This window comes from Hevea brasiliensis, chromosome 11, assembly GCF_030052815.1.
Source record: "Hevea brasiliensis isolate MT/VB/25A 57/8 chromosome 11, ASM3005281v1, whole genome shotgun sequence".
Classification (NCBI taxonomy): domain Eukaryota; kingdom Viridiplantae; phylum Streptophyta; class Magnoliopsida; order Malpighiales; family Euphorbiaceae; genus Hevea; species Hevea brasiliensis.
Window position 1 is genome coordinate 94,369,235 of NC_079503.1, and position 20,475 is coordinate 94,389,709.

A 20,475-nucleotide genomic window follows, 5' to 3' on the forward strand; every position below is an offset into this window, starting at 1 on the left:
TTGTCGAAAATACACATCAGCTTCCTCTTTTCTTCTTTTCTCATACTGGTTGGTGAGAAAGCGACAAAGATTATGTAAGCAAATAATTAAATTCCTTTCAGATAGTTTCTTATTTAATTGTTATTTTTCAATTTAAAATAAATGTTAAACTACAATTCATCAATTCAATATGCCTGATGACAAGGAAAGAAAACCTGATTATTTGTTTTCATTGTAAAGAAAACATGTAAAACCTCAAATGTTTATCTATAGTTCTAGTACTCACCCAAATGATCCACCAAGGGAAAAGGAGCTTGACAGGTCCAGAAGTCATCCACATTTATCTTTCTTCCATGTAGACACACTAGTTACAGCCACCAATAATTTTTCCAACAAACTTGGAGAAGGTGGTTTTGGCTCAGTTTATAGGGTAGTATCCCTTAAAAAATAAAATTGTTAACTCTTTCATAAAATGTAATGTGAATATGCAACAAGTCACACTTTTAGTGCTATATTATGATCATATATATGCAGCTATGGTAGTACATCCATTAACTAAATCAGGAAATGTACTTTCAGGGTCAAATATCAAATGGACAGGAAATAGCAGTGAAAAGATTATCTAAATAGTTAGGACAAGGGATACAGAAATTCAAAAATGAAGTGAAGTTGATATTAAAACTCCAAGACAAAAATCTTGTCAGCTTTTTGGTTGTTGCATTCATAATGAAGATAGATGTTAATGCATGAATATTTACCAAATAAATGCTTGGACTATTTCATCTTTGGTATGGCTCTTCAATTATATTTGCTTTCACCCATCTTTAATTTAAAGGATACCCAAAACTCTCATTGACAATAGCTAAGACAAGGAAGCAACTATTGGATTGGAGAAAGCGTTTTGAAAATATTTTTGGGATAGCTCGGGGAGTCTCATATCTACATCAAGATTCAAGACTAAAAATCATCATAGCGATTTGAAAGCAAGCAATATTCTACTAGATGCTGCAGTGGAGCCAAAAATTTCAGACTTTGGTATGGCTAAAATGTTCGAGAAAGGCCAAATTCAAGCAAATACAAAGTGTGTAGTTGGAACATAGTAATCTAACGTCTCCAACACCATCTCCCTCCATGGAAACATTAAAAGGTCACAAACCACCCATAAATTGTTTCTTTTTATTTGTTTGTAGTGGCTATATGTCCCCGAAATATGCAATGGATGCTCTATATTCTGTAAAATCTGATGTCTTCAGCTATAATGTCTTAACACTAGAGATTATAAGTGGCAAGAAAAACACCAAATATGATGAAGAAAGCCCTTCTCTGAATTTGATAGGGAATGTAAGTTGATTGACATCTCTTTCTTAAGATTAATTTTCGATTAGATTCAGTACTAAAGTACTAAATGGTTTCCTCAACTATGTTTCAGGTTTGGAAGCTATGGAGGGAAGGAAAAGGCTTGGACATTATTCATTATTGGAACATTCATACCCTTATGAAGAAATTTTGAGATGCATTCAGATTGGACTTCTATGCATTCAGGAACACCCAGCTCATCCGCCAACCATGCTTTAAGTTGTGTTCATGTTAGGCAATGAAACAAGTCTCCCTTCTCCCAAAAAACCAGCATTTGTTTTCCAGACTCAAAGTGGGCAAGGATCTTTAATAGCTAGAGGAGAAGTTTGTCCTATAAATGATGTCACAGTTACTACGATTGAAGGTCGATGAAATTCTAGTAGGATTTTGGATTGAGGAAGGGTCACGTACATAAAATAATTTCAGTTTCATGAAACTATCATTTTGGTTCATTTTAACTGTGATTATAATTACATTGAATTCTGCATAATTTTTAAGTTTGTGCCAATATATTTTTAGACCCAATCTAGTGTATTAATTGTGTATGTGAAGTGTAATTATAGAACAAACCAATTCTATTTGGGATTTTCAGAAATCCTCCATCACAGGTTGGTTTTTAGTTTGCGTTCTAGTTGTCTCGTCTCTTTTTAAATTCAAAGTCGCTCTTAGTAGATGGAGACAATATCAGGTGAGATGGAGGTTTCATTATGAATGCAAATGGAAGAGAAATGCTGGTAGTAAGAGGGTTATCGGTTGAGGTGGAAATCGGATCATAGGACAGAATTTGACCACGGAGCGTAACTCGTGAGAGAGAAGAGACTGGCTGGCTATGGTTCTGAGTCCAGCGACAAGCCATTTTCCACTCGGATTTCTCTAGAGTTCAGACAACAGGGAACTTTGACCAGGGATTTCTCCAGCGATTGAATTTCTGGTATTGCCCGGGCCCTAGTTTATGGGCAACTTGCTCTGTTTAAAAAGAAGTCGGACAAGATAATAAATAATGGGCTCCTCACTAGCTCTTGCAATGAAGAATTTTTTGGGTTTGATGTGGCTGATTCTATTAATTTTCAAAACCATGTGGATCGAGGCCCAATATAAGTCTTGAGATCACTTTTTGGCTAGTTTTGTCTAAAATTTGCATTTTTGGAAAAGACAGTTGAATTTCCTATCAATCTTTGGGAAGAAAAAATGTTGAATTTCCACCTTTAAAGAATGAAATTCTGAAGAATAATACAATGCATATTCTAAAATTTTTAGGTCTTAATAGTTTCCATTTTTCAAAGAATTTTTGAAGTAAAAAATATTAAATTTCCACCAACTCCAATAAAAAATTCATCCATGAAAGAATGACAAGTAGGTTTGGAAGGTAAAGAAAGAGGTAGATATACCATCATACAAGGCATTACTTATAATTTCGAATTTTGAAACCATCAAAGTGGTGGATTGCTAGTGACTACAAGAAGCATGAGAGGAAGAACAAGTATATGGTTTTTATGCTCGATTCGGAAGTGGTATTCATATAAAGTCCTCTCAATAATGATGATTCTAGAATTTAAAAACTTAATTTTTCAAATAAAATTCGCATAGGGATCAATTCCACATCACTGATAACTTTAGTGTTGAGATTATAAAGGATAGATCTATCTATAAGGCCAAATTAAATAGAAGCTTTTCTTTGTATATAAGAAATATCATTAATTATTCTACAATGAATTGCTTCTTGCGAGGATGCATGTAATGGTGAGTCCTTAGAAAATTTTCATTGCATTCATTTTGTTTTTACTCCTCATCAATGTTTACATTTCTATTGATATCATTACTCCTAACCAATCGATTGCTAATGGTGACATTTTAGTCTCCAGCAGACGCATCCTTGTCCTTTGGTTTCCAGCTCTACTAATTCTACCAATCGATACTTGGGAATTTGGTATCGTGTTCACAACCAAACTGTTGTATGGGTGGGAAACAAAGAAAATCCTGTCAATAACACTTCACGGCTCCTTTCAATTCAAAGCGATGGAAACCTTGTTTTATTTGACAGGAATAACAATATTTCTGTCGCCACAAACACTTGATGTCAATCAAGAAAACTTTCCTAGCTCGGCTCCTTGATTCAGGTAATCTTGTTCTATTCCAAGATGATGCTAAAAGGTTATTTTGTAGCAAAGTTAGACCATCACACAACCACTATGATTTCCATCTTCAATAATCGGTGCGACCAATTTGCATTCTTTTATCCTAGGAGGAAGTGTGTATCTTGCAATGTAAATATCTTCTTCAATTAATGACATCTCAACCTCAATTTTTTCTTAGCATGCATGAGGTTGGTGATATCAGTGATTATAATTATAAATACCGTTGATCTCCTTATCTTACGAAAGAAAAAAAAATAGGTGTTACCGTTCAATGTTATTCTTAAATTCATGACTTCATGATTCCAATGCATATAGAATATTAAGAGTTAGATTAACCTTCTATGCAAAACATCATGGCTAGAAAAGAATTTTAATTGGTCTATCCATTAAATTAGCTACTCAGGCTATAAATAATATTTAGATAATGAAACATGCATAATTTTTTTTTAAAAGGCAGTGAAAACAGGTTTGCATTAACACATTGGGGAATGTGAGGATTAAAACATATAGTTAAAAGTAACATAAATCTAATAAGGAAATAAATACCTCCTAAAATAAATGACTCTAGCGACAATAATTTGGGCGGTCAAGAAAGCAGAATAACTCAACACGATAAAGGCCATGTTCGGCAATATTAGCTGTTCTAATAGCTGTTAACTGTTCTAATAGCTGTTAGATATTAGTTGTTAGTGGGTAGCTGTTTATATAGTGATTTAAAGCAAAAGTGTTCGATAAAAATAGTTGTTAGATTAGCTGTTAAATATAAAAATAGTTGTTAGATTAGCTGTTAAATATAAAAATAGTAATATAATCTTATTGATCCTAGTCAAAATGCTCTCTCAACTTCTAAAAGCTAAGAGGGATAGCTTTTTATGAAGTATCCCCTAGTGTTTTGACTAGGGTCCAAACACTAATAGTTGTCGCCTAACAAAGCCTAAATATATAAACTAGTTATCTTAAATAAACAAAAAAAAATCGAAAAAAAATAATAAATCGCAGGCTACAAAGCAATGTTTGAGTTAAAATTTAAAACCTCACATCCTAACTATATATTTTTTTTTATAATTTTTCATCAACATGTATAGACCATTTCTGAGTGGTTGATAAGTGCATAATTTATTAATTTTACTCTCATCACATTCAGTGTTTCTAGTGTATTTTTATGCCTAATTCAGTTGATTAAAGTATAATTATAAATTAGCCATATTTTTAGAGTTGTTGGAATAATTGTGTCAAATGGAGAAATTTTCAGCATTTGCATTAATTTGACCTTTGCTGTATTTTTTGGGTGTTTATAAAGTTGTGGGTCTCCAAATCCAAGGCTGTTTAATTCATTGAAAAGCTAAGTTAGAGCACTACAAATGACAAAGAGGGACCAAAGCCCAAATTGATAAACTCATTTTATATAAGTATTTTAGGGTAGTTTTGAATCCATTTTGCCTTTTTAGTTTAGTAATTTTATGCTTTTAATGCTTATTTTAGTTAATTTGTTAATTTTAGTTTTATTATATTTGATTTTTGGAATTTTAATATTTTTGATAGGTTTTAATAAGGTTTAAAGGCAAAAAGGTCCATATAGAAGAAATTCAAAGTGATTTGGAAGCTTAAAGTAGAGTGAAAAGTGAAGAAAATTTGCTTAAAGGAAAAGACCAACCGAGACTTTCAAGGGCCTCCACATGGCCCGTGTTGAAGGTCGTGTGAAGATGAGAGTTACCCAGCAGAAATCTACATGAGGTATGTAAATTCACACCGGGTCATGTAAACAGAGACTTCGGAACAAAACACGCCGAAAGTTTCATGGGCCTCCACATACCCCGTGTGGCAGGTCGTGTAAACATAGATTTTGAAGAAAACACGCCGAGACTTTCAGGGACTCCCACATGCCCCATGTAGCTAGTCGTGCAGAATCTAAGGGCTCCTCCTCTAAATCAATATGAGGCGTGTGGAAAACAGCTTAAATCAACATGAGGCATGTGGGATGGCGCTGGCAGATTTGTTGACATAGAAAAATTTTCTCCTTTCACACCTTTTATACCTTTTGTCCTTATCCCTTTAGAGACTATTTTTAGGGCAACGCTTGAGGGGATATATAAGCATCATATTCTCATTTTTACCATAAGGAGAAAGAGAGAGGAAAGAGGGAATCACGCCATTTTTGGAGGAGAACACCTGTAGAGTGACGTTTTCCAGCTTCCATTTTCAGAGATTTGGATTTTCTTCTTCTGGGTTCTTTTATTTTCAGTTTTATTATCATGTTTTCTTGCTCTATTTCATATTTTTTACTTGTAAATACAAGCATGAGTGAGTAGATACTTGTGATTTCAGAGTTGGGTGCAATGATTTAAGTTTTATTTGTGGATTTGGACTGGTTTTAATCAGATTTTAGTATATATAAGCTTTGATTCTTATCTTGTGTGCTTATTTACAGACCCATTGTTGGTATCCTTTGGGTTTTGTTCTTAATCTTAAATTGAAGGACCGAGAGGTGAAAATCTATGATAGATAATTAAGATAATGAACTTAATCACCTAGTATTAGAAATAAACTAGTGGGTTAAGAGGAATTTCAAGTTGATTAAAATGCTTAAAGAGCTTTGGGTAATTAAACATCGCATGAGAATGGGGTTTAGTTTCCTTTAAAACACTCTTTAGTTTGCTTAAAAGAGAAATTAAAGGAAATCAGAATCAACTTCTTTCAAACTTGTATTTCTCTTAATATTGGCTTTGCCTATCCAAATTTCAATGAAATTTACTTCATGAACCTCAACTCTGGAATCAATTTTTTCTATTAATTAATTAAATCTTTTGTTACTTGCTGAAATTTTAGTAAATTAGTATAATGCTTAGAATTTTAATTGCTTAATTCATTATAATTTCCTTACTTTCCCAATTTATTTTGTTGCATCTCTTACTTTACTTTTGGAACAAATTATCAATAGCCCAAATAATCGTGACTTTTATAGTTTGATACTCAAACAACAAATCTCTGTGGGACGATATCTTTTCTTTACTACTTGAACGATCCGTTGTTGTACTTATTTCATATAGGCATTTTAGGGTAGTTTTGCATCTATTTTGCCCTTATATTTTAGTATATTTTATGTTTTTAGCTTTATTTTAGCTTATTTGTTAACTTTAGTTACTTTATATTTGATTTTTGTAATTTTGTTGTTTTTTATAGGTTTTTGTGGCAAATTGAGGGTTAATGAGTGCATTAGGAAGTGATTTGAAGAAATTTAGAGTTCCCTAAGCATGGAGAAAAGTTGAAGAAATCAAGCCTTGAAAGATCAAGTTAACCAAAATTTGCTTGAGAAGGCTTATGATGCTGCTCAGGGTATGTCATATTGCTTAACCTTAAGCCCCAAGTCAAGCACAACTTAAATCCTACACATTCAAGCTTTCATCCCAAAACCTGCCGAGAATTGCTTGAGATCCTACTTAGGGTAAGTAGCAGTGCTTAAGGTGCAACACAGGTCAAGCTGAAAGTCAAGCATGACCAAACCTGCCAAGATTTGCTGAGGGTCTGCTTAACCTTAAGCAGACAGTGCATATAGAGGCCGAAAATTGCTGAAGATGTTGCTTAGGGTAAGCAGTATCCTAAGCAGGCTGCCCAGAACATGAACAGCCTTGCTGACCTGGATATTTTTACATCTCATTTCCTATTCACTCCTTGGCTCTTATCCATTTTTAGGGAAACTTTTGGGACCATATAAAAGCATCATTTTCTAGTTTTTACTATGAAGAGGAAACGGGAAGAAACAAAGAAAAGAAAAAAAAAATGCAAGAAAGAATAAGAAGGAGAAGGAGCACGCCATTTCTGCTGGAGAGCTACTGCCAAGTGATGTCCACCTGCAGTTTTTCAGAGTTTTGGGCTCTCCTTCCCCTAGGTTTTTTCTATTTCTTAGTCTATTTTTATGTTTCTTTTGCTAGTTTTATCATATCCTCTTGTAAATTTTATCATGATAGAATAGTTTTTCTAAGATTTCAGAGTTGGGTTGTACTATTTTGAATCTATTTGTGGATTTGGATTGAGTTTTATCTAGATTTATACAAATATGAGTTTTGATTGTTTTCCTTGTGTGCTTTATGACTTACCTAATGTTGGATCCCATTGGGTCTAGTTTTTAATCTTTGATTGAAGGACCGAAATGTGAAAATCATTGATAGATAATCAAGGATTAGAACTTGAAATCCCCTAGATTTAGAAATAAACTAGGGTTTTAAGAGGATTCATTGATTGATTACAAAATTTAATGGGTTTTAAGTTAATCAAATATCGTACGAAAGTAGGTTTGGTTTTCTTAAAATACTCTTTGGTTTGCTTGAAAAAGATATCAAAGGATTTTAGAATCAATCACCTTTAAACTCTATTTTCTTTTAAAATTGTATGACCCAACACAAATCCCAATAGACTTAATTCATAAACCCCAACTTTTGAATCAATTTTACTATTAATTAGTCTTTGTTTTTGTTTGTCCATTATTAATTTAGTTAATTTTTGCTTAGATTAACACTTTATTTACATTACCCATTGTCTATTTTCTTTATTTTCCACTTAAATTGCTGCATTTAGTAAATTTAGTTCTTACAAATTGTCATTAGTCTAAATAATCGAAACAACCATAGTCTAGTACTCAAACACAATTCCTCGTGGGAACGATACTGTACTTATCACTCTATTACTTGATACGACCCGTATACTTGCGGAATCGCACATCAAGTTTTTGGCGCTGTTGCCGGGGAATTATTATTTGATATTAGATGATTTGGTTGTTTGGTTAATTAAGAAATTTTCCTTTTAATTTTCTTTTATTATTACTTTACTTTGTGTTTTTCTTTTTGAATTTTTCTTTTTAATTTTGTTTCTATTTGCTTATCTTGTGAGGTATTTTCAAAATGTTTCATGTACAAGTCTTCACAAGTTTTACTCAACTACACTTGGAGCCCTTTTATGCTGCTTGGGGAAGATTTAATGATATGGTAGAGAGATTTTCCAACCCCAGCCTTTCAAATCAGTCTCTAATTCTTTGTTTCTATGATGGTTTGGATGAAGCGACAAGAAATTGGGTAGATTATGGAGCTTGGACAACGGGTGATCATGTTCTTCAAAGAGGTCATGAGGATGTCATTCACTTGTTGAATGACATGGCAGATTTTGATTACCATTGGCATTGGGACCCTTCACTGCAGGGTTGGAGTCACCAATATCCCCCATACCACAAACAACCCAATATTTCACACCAATCATTTGAGTTTGAAGAAGAGAAGGGAATAGGACATGAAGAGACAGAAGATAAATTTGAAAATCTCTTTAACCAATTATTGAAGATTCAAGAAGACAAAGGAATAAAACTTAAAGAGATGGTAGCTAAATTGGATGATCTTGAAACATCAATGAAAAAAAATGAGCTATCAATTAAGATGATGAATGGAGTTTATGAGGAGGAACAAAATACTCAAGGTGGGGACAATGGGTTAAGCTATGACAATGCTTCATGGGAATTTGAATCTGCAGAAGAAGTGGAGCCTCAATCAGAAAAAGAAAAATCCCTTGAAGATGAGTTACCAATAGAGTTTCCACAAGAAAATGAGTTACTTGAAGAAGAAATAGAACTTAAAGTTGAAGAAAACAACTCTTTTATCCTTGGAGGGTCATTAGAAGAGGGCTTATATGGAAATGAGTCAGAAATGAAGTTAGTGGTTGAGGAAATTGATAAAACCATCAACTTGAGCTCATTGATGGATCTTTCACATACACCACCAGAAGACCCTTTTCTCTCATGGATACCTCCTTCATCATTTTATATCCTCCATGAGCTAAAGCTTTCTTCAACCCAAGCATGTGATTCAACTCCAAGTGTTGTTCATGCTACATGCAAATTTGCTTCAAATTTGGCCAATCTTGAGGGCACTTTACATCAAGACCCATATGTCATATTATATGATAATTATTATGGAAGGAAGCCACTTTTTTATTAGCATATTTGAAGGGGTCAAGCTAATGACCTTAAATAAGCGCTTCTTGGGAGGCAACCCAAGCGTATCTTTTTATAGTTTATTAATTTCCATTTCATTTCATTTTAGTTTTTACCCTCATAAAACTCAAAAGTGATATTTGTTTATCTTTTGTAGATCATTCATGAAGATTGGGCAAATTGAGACTTGCAGTAAAGAAATGAAGAATTGAGAAGGAATAAGTATGAAGAAAATTTCTGCATTTTATCCAGTCCCTGTGAACAGTAACTCTTTTAAACTTGTGTTAAATTGCTGATATTGAAATCTACTTGATAGCACATGTTTGATTTTGTTTCTTGTGTAAATTTGGTGAAATGCAACTTGAATGAGGATCAATTTTGATATTTAGGACTGATGTGAGCTTTATTAAAGTGCAAAAATAATGTTTGTTAAGTTTTACCTTTTAGTGTATATGTAGTTTTTGTAGTTTGTTAGAATTTGCATGTTTTTATTTGAGTTACTGTTTATGTTACTATTTACGCTACTATTCATGCTGCTTAAGAAGTCAATTTCTATGTCTTTTCTGTAATTTTTGAATGCTTGGAACTTGTCTCAAATGCTACTGAAAATGTGCTTTGGGTATAAGCTTAGGAATAAGACCATTTCATTAAGTTTACAAAGGATAATTACAATTTGTGCCTAATTTGAGCTAATTACCACATGCTTGTATTATGCTTGATAAGTTCATGAGAGATGATAAGCTTACCAAATTATGTTTGTTGCAATTCTGACTTTTTGGTATATATGGTGTTTTTGTTTGATAGCAAATTTTCATGCTATTGTTTATATTGTTTTAGGTGTTGCTGTTTTTGTTGCTGATATTTCTTATTGCTGATATAGTTGTTAATGCAGATTTGGTGCTTGATGTGAATTTTAGCTATTGATATTGGAGATATAGCTGTTGAATTTCAGTTTTAATTTATTCTGGATTTCATATCTGCATAATTTCTTACATAATGTGCTTAAATTTGAAATGCTTAACTCTTAAATTTGCATTTTCAAAATATGTTTTACTAGTTTTTGGAAGTTTTTTGGGTTGAGTTTTTAGTTTTTAGTGTAAGTGTGCATTGGGTATTTGCTGGAGATCAGGATAGTCCTTTGGTAGCATTTGGAATGTTTTTAGTGAGCAAAATCTCTGTTTTTAAATAGACCTGCTGAAATTTGCTGATGATGTTGCTTACTCTAAGCTGTATCCTATGCAAATTCTGCTTAACCCTAAGCAAATTTGTGCTTGACCCTAAGCAACACCAGAATCATTAGTTCAGCAATTGTTGCATGCTTACCCTAAGCTGTACCCTATGCAAATCCTGCTTAACCCTAAGCAAATTTGTGCTTAACCCTAAGCAACACTAAAATCTTTAATTTCAGCAATTACTACATGCTCAACCTAAGCAACTACCCTATGCAAGTCATGCTTAACCTTAAGTAATTTTGTGCTTACCCCAGCAAAATGCCTTGTGCCACTAGTAGACCCACCAGCGAAGTGAACAACGATAAAGCCTTGACAGTGAGCACGAGCGATGTGAGTTTAGTACTAGTTTTAGTTCTTCAATTCAGTTTTAGTTTCTGTTTTAGGTTTATTTTGTAATCTGTTTATTTTAATCTTCAAACTTTGGTAATTAGTTTTTATGATTATATTCGCACTCATTTCCTTTAATTTAGTTTATTTTATTTTATCTTCTGATATGAATATAGTTATTTTATGAATGCTCTTATTTTACACTTTTTTCATCTTCTTGCACATTATTTTTTGTACTTTATCTTTTATTCAGTCCTAATTTTGTTGATATTGATAAGTTGCACAATTTACTTTGAGCTGCATATGTTTAACATCATTTTGAGGTAACAACTTACCCTTCTACTATTTATGCTTATGGTATGTTGCCAATGCTTATGCCAATGCTTATGCTTTTGCTTACCCTACGCAACAAGTTAAGCAATATCTTAAGCAGTGTAAATTCATACATTTGGGATACTTTTTCACATTTTTCTCTCTAAAGCTTCATTGTTAATATCACTTTGAGCTAATTTTGGAATTCTTGAGCTTATATTGATTTAATCCCCATTTGTATATATTTCATTAATTGATTAGTTCACATAATTTTGCCCATCTTTGCATTCATTTTCGTCATTGAGGACAATGTTTCATATGAGTTTGGGGGTGAGGGCAAAATTTTTGCAAAATTTTTAAAATTTTCTTTAAAATTTTCATTTATTCATTTATTGCTTTTCAATCATTCATATATAGATAATCCATACACTTATACATATACCACACACATGTCTATACTCATACACATACATTTGCATATAGTTTTCATATAGATTACACTTAGTTTTAATTTGATTTATGCATTCATTTTAGGATCATGCATATCATAAAAATAAAATTTTACCATATCCTTAAAGGATTGAGAATTACTTTGAAGAGCAATTGAGCTTACTTTTAGAAGGGTTTGATGGATTGAAAGTTCTGGATAGGTGCAATGTTATTAGATTATTGCCTTAGTTTATATCTTCTTAGCCAAGGGTCACCTAATTAATTGCATTGAGTTTGAGTGCCTAGAGCAAACTCTAGGGTAAGAAGTAGCTAATTGATGTCTCACCAATCCTAGAACAATCTTTCTAAACCTTTCAAGGTGAAATCATAGCATGCACTTGAAAAAGAAATGATCTAGGCATTCTTTGAATTTTAAACCCATATTTTAGCCTTAGCTAACCTCACTTCAAAAAATTTCCCTTTGGAACCAATTTGAGCCTACATTTATCCCTCTTATCTCTTTGAAACCCACATTAATGCCTAGCTATAAACCCAAACACTTACCTACCCTCTATGAGTATAATTCTTTAAGTGATAGATATACTTAAAAAAATAATAATAATAATAATTAGTTGGGAGAAGTGACTAAAGTAAAAGGGCTAGCAAATTCAATTATGGTATGTAAAGTAATTCACCACCCAAGTACACAAAGAAATGAGTTTGGGAGTGAATTGAAAGGGACAATTGTAATTCAAAGTCAATGTTATTTATTTAGTCCCTCTAAAAGCTTCAAAATTATATGCTAGCATTGGTGAATAGTTGTAAAGTTCCTTCTCCCATTTGATTATTAAAAAAAAAAAAGGAAAGAAAAAAAATTTTTTTTTGTGTCTTAATCTTTTAATAATTTGATTATTCTCATACTTTGTTACCTTTTTCATTTCCTTGTTAGCCACATTATCAGCCCCTTAGCCCCATTACAACCCTTGAAAGTCCTTTTGATCTTTTGATGGTGTTTTGCTACATTAGTGGAGATTGGAATAGGAGAATTGCCTATGGGATTGTGATATCATTAATCCATTCATTTACCTCCATCATTATTTGAGGCACTTTAGTTTACGGATTGCTCTAGAGTCTATTTAAGCATGATTATTTTTTGTGATTGATTGGTTTGGGCTTAATGATATGGATAATTGACCCAAGGCTAAGCGGTGATAACTTTGATAATGATTGAATTCCTTGTACCTTGAAAGTGGGTATATGGTTTGTTGGTGGCTAAAGGTAAGCTTGAGAGCTTGGATAAGAAATTTTCATGAATTTAAGGGAAGGTACCCCAATTGCATTAATTGCTTTTAATTTGCTTGAGGACAAGCAAAGGTTTGAGTTTGGGGGAATTTATTGCACTTATTTCATATAGGCATTTTAGGGTAGTTTTGCATCTATTTTGCCCTTATATTTTAGTATATTTTATGTTTTTAGCTTTATTTTAGCTTATTTGTTAACTTTAGTTACTTTATATTTGATTTTTGTAATTTTGTTGTTTTTTATAGGTTTTTGTGGCAAGTTGAGGGTCAATGAGTGTATTAGGAAGTGATTTGAAGAAATTTAGAGTTCCCTAAGCATGGAGGAAAGTTGAAGAAATCAAGCCTTGAAAGATCAAGTTAACCAAAATTTGCTTGAGAAGGCTTATGATGCTACTCAGGGTATGTCATATTGCTTAACCTTAAGCCCCAAGTCAAGCATAACTTAAATCCTACACATTCAAGCTTTCATCCCAAAACCTGCCGAGAATTGCTTGAGATCCTACTTAGGGTAAGCAGCAGTGCTTAAGGTACAACACAGGTCAAGCTGAAAGTCAAGCATGAACAGAAAAACTCTTTTTATTCTAAACCTGCCAAGATTTACTGAGGGTCTGCTTAACCTTAAGCAGACAATGCATATAGAGGCCGAAAATTGCTGAAGATGTTGCTTAGGGTAGGCAGTATCCTAAGCAGGCTGCCCAGAACGTGAATAGCCTTGCTGACCTGGATATTTTTACACCTCATTTTCTATTCACTCCTTGGCTCTTATCCATTTTTAGGGCAACTTTTGGGACCATATAAAAGCATCATTTTCTAGTTTTTAAAATGAAGAGGAAACGGGAAGAAACAAAGAAAAGAAAAAAAAATGCAAGAAAGAATAAGAAGGAGAAGGAGCACGCCATTTCTGCTGGAAAGCTGCTGCCAAGTGATGTTCACCTGCAGTTTTTCAGAGTTTTGGTCTCTCCTTCCCCTGGGTTTTTCTATTTCTTAGTCTATTTTTATGTTTCTTTTGCTAGTTTTATCATTTCCTCTTGTAAATTTTATCATGATAGAATAGTTTTTCTAAGATTTCAGAGTTGGGTTGTGCTATTTTGAATCTATTTATAGATTTGGATTGGGTTTTATCTAGATTTATACAAATATGAGTTTTGATTCTTTTCCTTGTGTGCTTTATAACTTACCTAATGTTGGATCCCATTGGGTCTAGTTTTTAATTGATTGAAGGACCGAAAGGTAAAAATCATTGATAGATAATCAAGGATTAGAACTTGAAATCCCCTAGATTTAGAAATAAACTGGGGTTTTAAGAGGATTCATTGATTGATTACAAAATTTAATAGGTTTTAAGTTAATCAAATATCGTACGAAAGTAGGTTTGGTTTTCTTAAAATACTCTTTGGTTTGCTTGAAAAAGATATCAAAGGATTTTAGAATCAATCACCTTCAAACTCTATTTTCTTTTAAAATTGGATGACCCAACACAAATCCCAATAGACTTAATTCATAAACCCCAACTTTTGAATCAATTTTACTATTAATTAGTCTTTGTTTTTGTTTTCCCATTATTAATTTAGTTAATTTTTGCTTAGATTAACACTTTATTTACATTACCCATTGTCTATTTTCTTTATTTTCCACTTAAATTGCTGCATTTAGTAAATTTAGTTCTTGCAAATTGTCATTAGTCTAAATAATCGAAACAACCATAGGCTAATACTCAAACACAATTCCTCGTGGGAATGATACTTTACTTATCACTCTATTACTTGATACGACCCGTATACTTGCAGAATCGCACATCATCCATATACTTGTGGAGTACGCAATCAGAAGAATTAGCAAATGATCCAGGAACTGGGGACTGGTCTTACCAGTTAGACCACAGGGGATCCCTTTAGCTGTTTTTGTACAAAGAATCAGGGGTAAAATGGTAATTTCATTTTTACAATTGGCAAACCTATTATGACAAGTCAAAATGACATTTTTTAAATGTAAATTAAAATTGATTGATATTATTTTGACATATTAAAATTAAATGACTAAAATAAAATATCTGAATGACAATTGATAAAATTTAGTATATTCTAATATCTGATTGCTTTGTTAATTAACTATTTAGCATGAATTTATTTTAGTGGTTATTAATAATTAACTTATATAACATTAATGATAAAAATTTTATACATAAAAATAAATTAATTTTTTTCATTCTAAATATGATATTGAAAAAAAAGAAATCAAATTAAATTGAATTATTACCAAATTTTAGTTTTCAAATAGGGAGTTTACGAGGTTTTCAATCTTAAAATAGATAGATGGAGAGATTTTAACTTAAGACATCCCTCTTACTGCACTTTGATAGTGGAGGAAGACCATGCTATTGGTCCATAATAAATATGAAAACAAAGCAGAGAAAAATTCAATGTCAAAACTTCATACCTGGTACCTTAAAGTTGACAAAGAAATCAATAAAATTAAGTGCGAGGCTTATTTTTCAAAGTTTGAATGATTCAGCCTGTTACTTCATGTGGCACATCTACCATTAATTTTTTCATTCCAAGTAGCATCAACCATTATTGTTATCAATTATTTCGATGATTTAATCCTCGCATGGATCAAATATAAGTTTTAGTCTAGCTCCAAGATTTTCCACGCGTCATGTCATGGTAGAGGAAAGTGTTGGGAAACTTTTTGGTTAATTTTATTCGTGGTTATACAATATAGGTGGTTATATCAGTAAAGTCCCTTAACTACAATTTATATTATAAAAATTCTTAAAAATTAATTTGAGTATTATTAAAATTTTTGTAACTTAATTTGAGTATTATTAAAATTTTTGTAACTTACTATTATTTATTTGTAAATTAATTTATGATTAAATTTCACTCATTATCCCTTAACTTAGATAAGCGTCACTACAAGAAATATTAAAAATAACTACGAAAATTACTGACTACAAAATTTCGTTGGTAATTTACCGATGAATTACCGACGCTTTGCCGATGAAAAAGAGAAATAAAATTTAAATTAATTTTTACCGACGAAATTACCGACTAATTACCGACCAAAACTTTATCGACGATGTAATTTCATAGGTAAAAGTGGTGCCTAACATTAGCGGCAAATTAACAACCAAATAATAAAAATAACGACCAAATGTTTCATCGATAATTAATAACAAAACGCTTTTCGTAGGTAATAGTAAGAAAAAAATAGAAAATAAAATTTTAAAAGAAATACCTACGAAAAATTTTTCATCGGTAATTACAAACGAAAAGTTTTTCGTAGGTAATATTAAGAAAAAAATAGAGAAGAAAATTTCTAAAAAGCTAAAAAATTTTACCTAAGAATTTTTTTCGTCGGTAAATACCAACGAAATGCTTTTCGTAGGTAATATTAAGGAGAAAATAGAGAAGAAAAAATCTAAAAAACTTGAAAAAATTTTAGCTATGAATTTTTTTTCGTCAGTAATTACCAACGAAACGCTTTTCGTAGGTAATATTAAGGAGAAAATAGAAAATATATTTTTTTTAAAAAATACCTATGAAAAATTGTCATCGGTAATTACCAACGAAAAGTTTTTCTTAGATGATATTAAGACAAAATAGAGAAGAAAATTTCTTAAAAACTAAAAAAAATACCTACGAAAAATTTTTCGTAGGTAATATTAAGGAGAAAATAGGGAAAAAAAATTCTAAAAAACTAAAAAAATTTCACCTACAAAAAATTTTCGTCGGTAATTACCAACGAAAAGCTTTTCGTAGGTAATATTTAGGAGAAAATAGGGAAAAAAGATTCTAAAAAAAAAAAAATTTACCTACGAAAAGTATTTTGTCGGTAATTACTAACGATACCGACGAAATACTTTTCGTAGGTAATATTAAGAAGAAAATAGAAAAAAAAATTTTTAAAAAGCTCAAAAAATTTTAGCTACGAATTATTTTCGTTGGTAATTACCAACAAAATGATTTTCGTAGGTAATATTAAGGAGAAAATATAAAATAAAATTAAAAAAAAATACCTACGAAAAATTTATCATCGGTAATTACCAACGAAAAGCTTTTCGTAGTTAATATTTTAGAGAAAATAGAGAAAAAATTCTAAAAAATTAAAAAAATTTACCTACGAAAAGTATTTCATCGATGATTACCAACGAAATATTTTTCGTAGGTAATATTAAAAAGAAAATAGGAAAAAAAATTTAAAAAAACTTAAAAAATTTTAGCTACGAATTGTTTTCGTCGGTAATTACCAACGAAACGATTTTCGTAGGTAATATTAAAGATAAATTGAAAATAAAATTTTAAAAAAATATCTACAAAATATATTTAGTCGGTAATTCGTCGGTAAATCACAAAAAATGTGAAATTCCTACATCGTTTGAGAATAGATTGGAGAGTAGTGAGTTTGTCTATAAAAGGAGAACTACTCTCCAATATAGAGCAATTGTAGCATAGTCACATATATGGGGCCTATGTTGGGCACACTAGTAATTTTTTTTAAGTCAATTAAATCTTAAAAAATTATAAATTAAAATAATTAATATTTAATATTTAATTTAAAAATTAAAAATTAAAAAAAATTAAAAAATTAATTTGAAAATTTTAAATTAAATTAAATTAAATTAAATTTTAAATTAAATTTTAAATTAAATTAAATTAAATTAAATTTTAAATAAAATTAAATTTAAAAGTTAATTTAAATTAAAAAAATTAAAAATTAAATTAAATTAAAAAGTAATGACTAAATTAAAAAATATTAAATAAAAATTAGCTACGAAAATTTGTTTTCGTCGGTAATTACCAACGAAAAATTTTGTCAGTAAATAGTCGGTAATTTATAAGAGTAAAATCTCCTACGAAATTACCTACAAAAAAAATTTAAATTTACCTACGAAATAATTCGTCGGTAAATTTAGCGACAACATTTTTTTCATCGGTAAATTTGACGATAACATTTTTTTCGTCGGTAAAAATTACCAAATTTCGTCGGTAATTCATCGGTAATCACTGATTACCTACGAAATTTCAGTATATTTGGTCGGTAATTTTCGTAGCTATTTTTTTAATTTCTTGTAGTACGTACTGCATACGTCTCTCAATTTTAATTTTCATCACAAAAATTTTTAAATTTTAATTTAATATATAAATATTTTTTTATACAAAATGTGTTAAATAATAATTTAAATTTGAATACATTATTTCGCTATTGTAAGAAAAAAAGACAAAAACTATATAATATCAACCTTTGCAATCCATATTTAATTAGAGTGTGAACATCATTAAAATAAAGTAAAATAGTATATTATCAATTTTCTTCCATTAAAATAAAATCAAAGAATTAAGATAAATTAGATGTGAATTATTTAGACATCAACATTGAATTAAAAAGTAATACAAGTAAAAATAATATTATTAATTTTTATTTAAAATAATAATAATAATAATAATATAACTTTTAATAAAAAAATAAATAATTGATCAGTTATAATTATTTGTAAAAATATTGTACCATTTTTGAAAGTGCGATTTTATTTCAAAATAAGTCAAAAATAAATAAATTTTTAAATTTTTAAATTAACTATATTTTTTAGTATGAATCATTACAATATTAATAACAAATTATATGAAAAAGTGAAAACTGTGCTAAACGAGTGCAAATTACATTTAATGAACTATAAATTGTAGTTCTCTATACTAATAGAATGCTTTAATTAAATGTTTTACACCCATTAGAAAAACCTTTTTTTTTTTTTTTTATAATTTATGCTTCCCGAGAGTTGGATGTGCTCCAAATTCTTTCATTTATTCTTTGTCTTACATTTCGTGTTCCCCTCCTTCTCATCCTTTCTTTCTTTAAATTTTCCCACTCCTCACCATACTCTTATCCTTTCCTGCTCTAATGGCTGCTCATCACTCATTTGGCATTTTATCACTGGTTTGCCATTCCACATATGCAAACCTATATGAAATCACCGGGTTAAAATATAATTTGTCATAATAGACACACACACCAAACTAGTCCAATTAATTTGGACTTTAAAAACTTTTGATTTCCTTTGAAATAAATTATTCGGAAGAAAAAAAAAATCAATTGAATTTTCAAACAATTATTTTTTATTTTTATTTCTCTTAAAATGAAATTTTTTTAAGTTAAAATGAATTAAATTTTTTTTCATTCTAAATATAAGATTGACAAAAAAAGAAATCAATTAAATCGAATTATTACAAAATTTTAGTTTTTAAATAAAAAAAGAACAATAAATCGCAGGCTACAAAGCAATGTTTGAGTTGAAATTCAAAACCTCACATCCTAACTATAATTTTTTTTTTTTTTTATAATTTTTCATCAACATGTATAGACCATTTCTGAGTGGTATCCGAGCAGCATCACGACTAAACTTCATAGACAAAGCCTCAGGTGGTATCCAAGCAGAGAATGTGTTTCTTCTTCAATAGTTTGATCGAAGCAAATTTTAACCAAAATCAAAAAATTCAAAATTTTTTGCTATTGCTAATTTTTTTCCCCTATATACTCATCAATACTATTCAATGATTAACTAAACCACCCATCTTTCAAATTTAAAAAAAAATGGGAAAATAAAAATGAATTACCCATTTTAATTCCTTCTTGCGAAGCTCTCTAGGCATCAAGGGTTCATAACTTTGTCTGTTTTCATCTTCTTCATCTCGAAGAGAAGAAAGAGAGGGGGGGGGGGGGGGGTGGGTGTTGCGGCGGGGGGCGTGGTAAGAAAAAGAGCAACGCAATAACCTGGAGAGCACAGAGACCATGGGCACTCCAACAATTATTCTACTGAAAGCAAGCTGGAAGACCATCAAATCAAAGTGAAAGGCAGCGAAAGAGTAGAAGAAAATCCCTTTCTCAATAAACACGTGAATGAGCATTGCAAGAAAAGAGAAACATCATAAATTTGAGAACTAATCGTCTCAAAAAAGGAAGAGGAACCATCAAAGCAGCACTCTTTGCAGTAAAACAATATGGTTTTGCGTGGATGGCATGTATAAAGGAAATGGTTAATTTGATGTGGTACGTGTAAAGTGGGGAAAAAAACTGTGCGAAGGGAGACGGACGACAAAATAAGGGGGTGTTTGGTTTACCTGTTGGATGCAGCTGATAGCTGATAGACACCCAAACAAGTAAATTATAGTGTTTGGTAAGTTTAAAAAAGTAGAGCTGATAATTAATGGGCAACTGATATGATATCCATCAGCTGCAGTTTGTATCAGCTCTATTTTTAGAGCTGTTTCTCATCAGCTGATAGCTGATTTGGTTTTATTTTTTATTTTGACCATATTATCCTTTTTTATTTAACTTGAAAATTAATATTATTAATATTTTTATTTTTTTATTTATAATTTTAACATTTTAATTAAGGTATTTCAATTTTGTTAAAATATATTTTATTAATAACG

General features: G+C 30.8%; 1 pseudogene; it reads left to right on the forward strand.

Annotated features, from left to right (window-relative positions):
• The first annotated feature begins 238 nt into the window (after positions 1-238).
• On the forward strand, positions 239-14,940 carry LOC131170358 (probable leucine-rich repeat receptor-like protein kinase At5g49770; annotated as a pseudogene).
• The last annotated feature ends 5,535 nt before the right edge of the window (positions 14,941-20,475 follow it).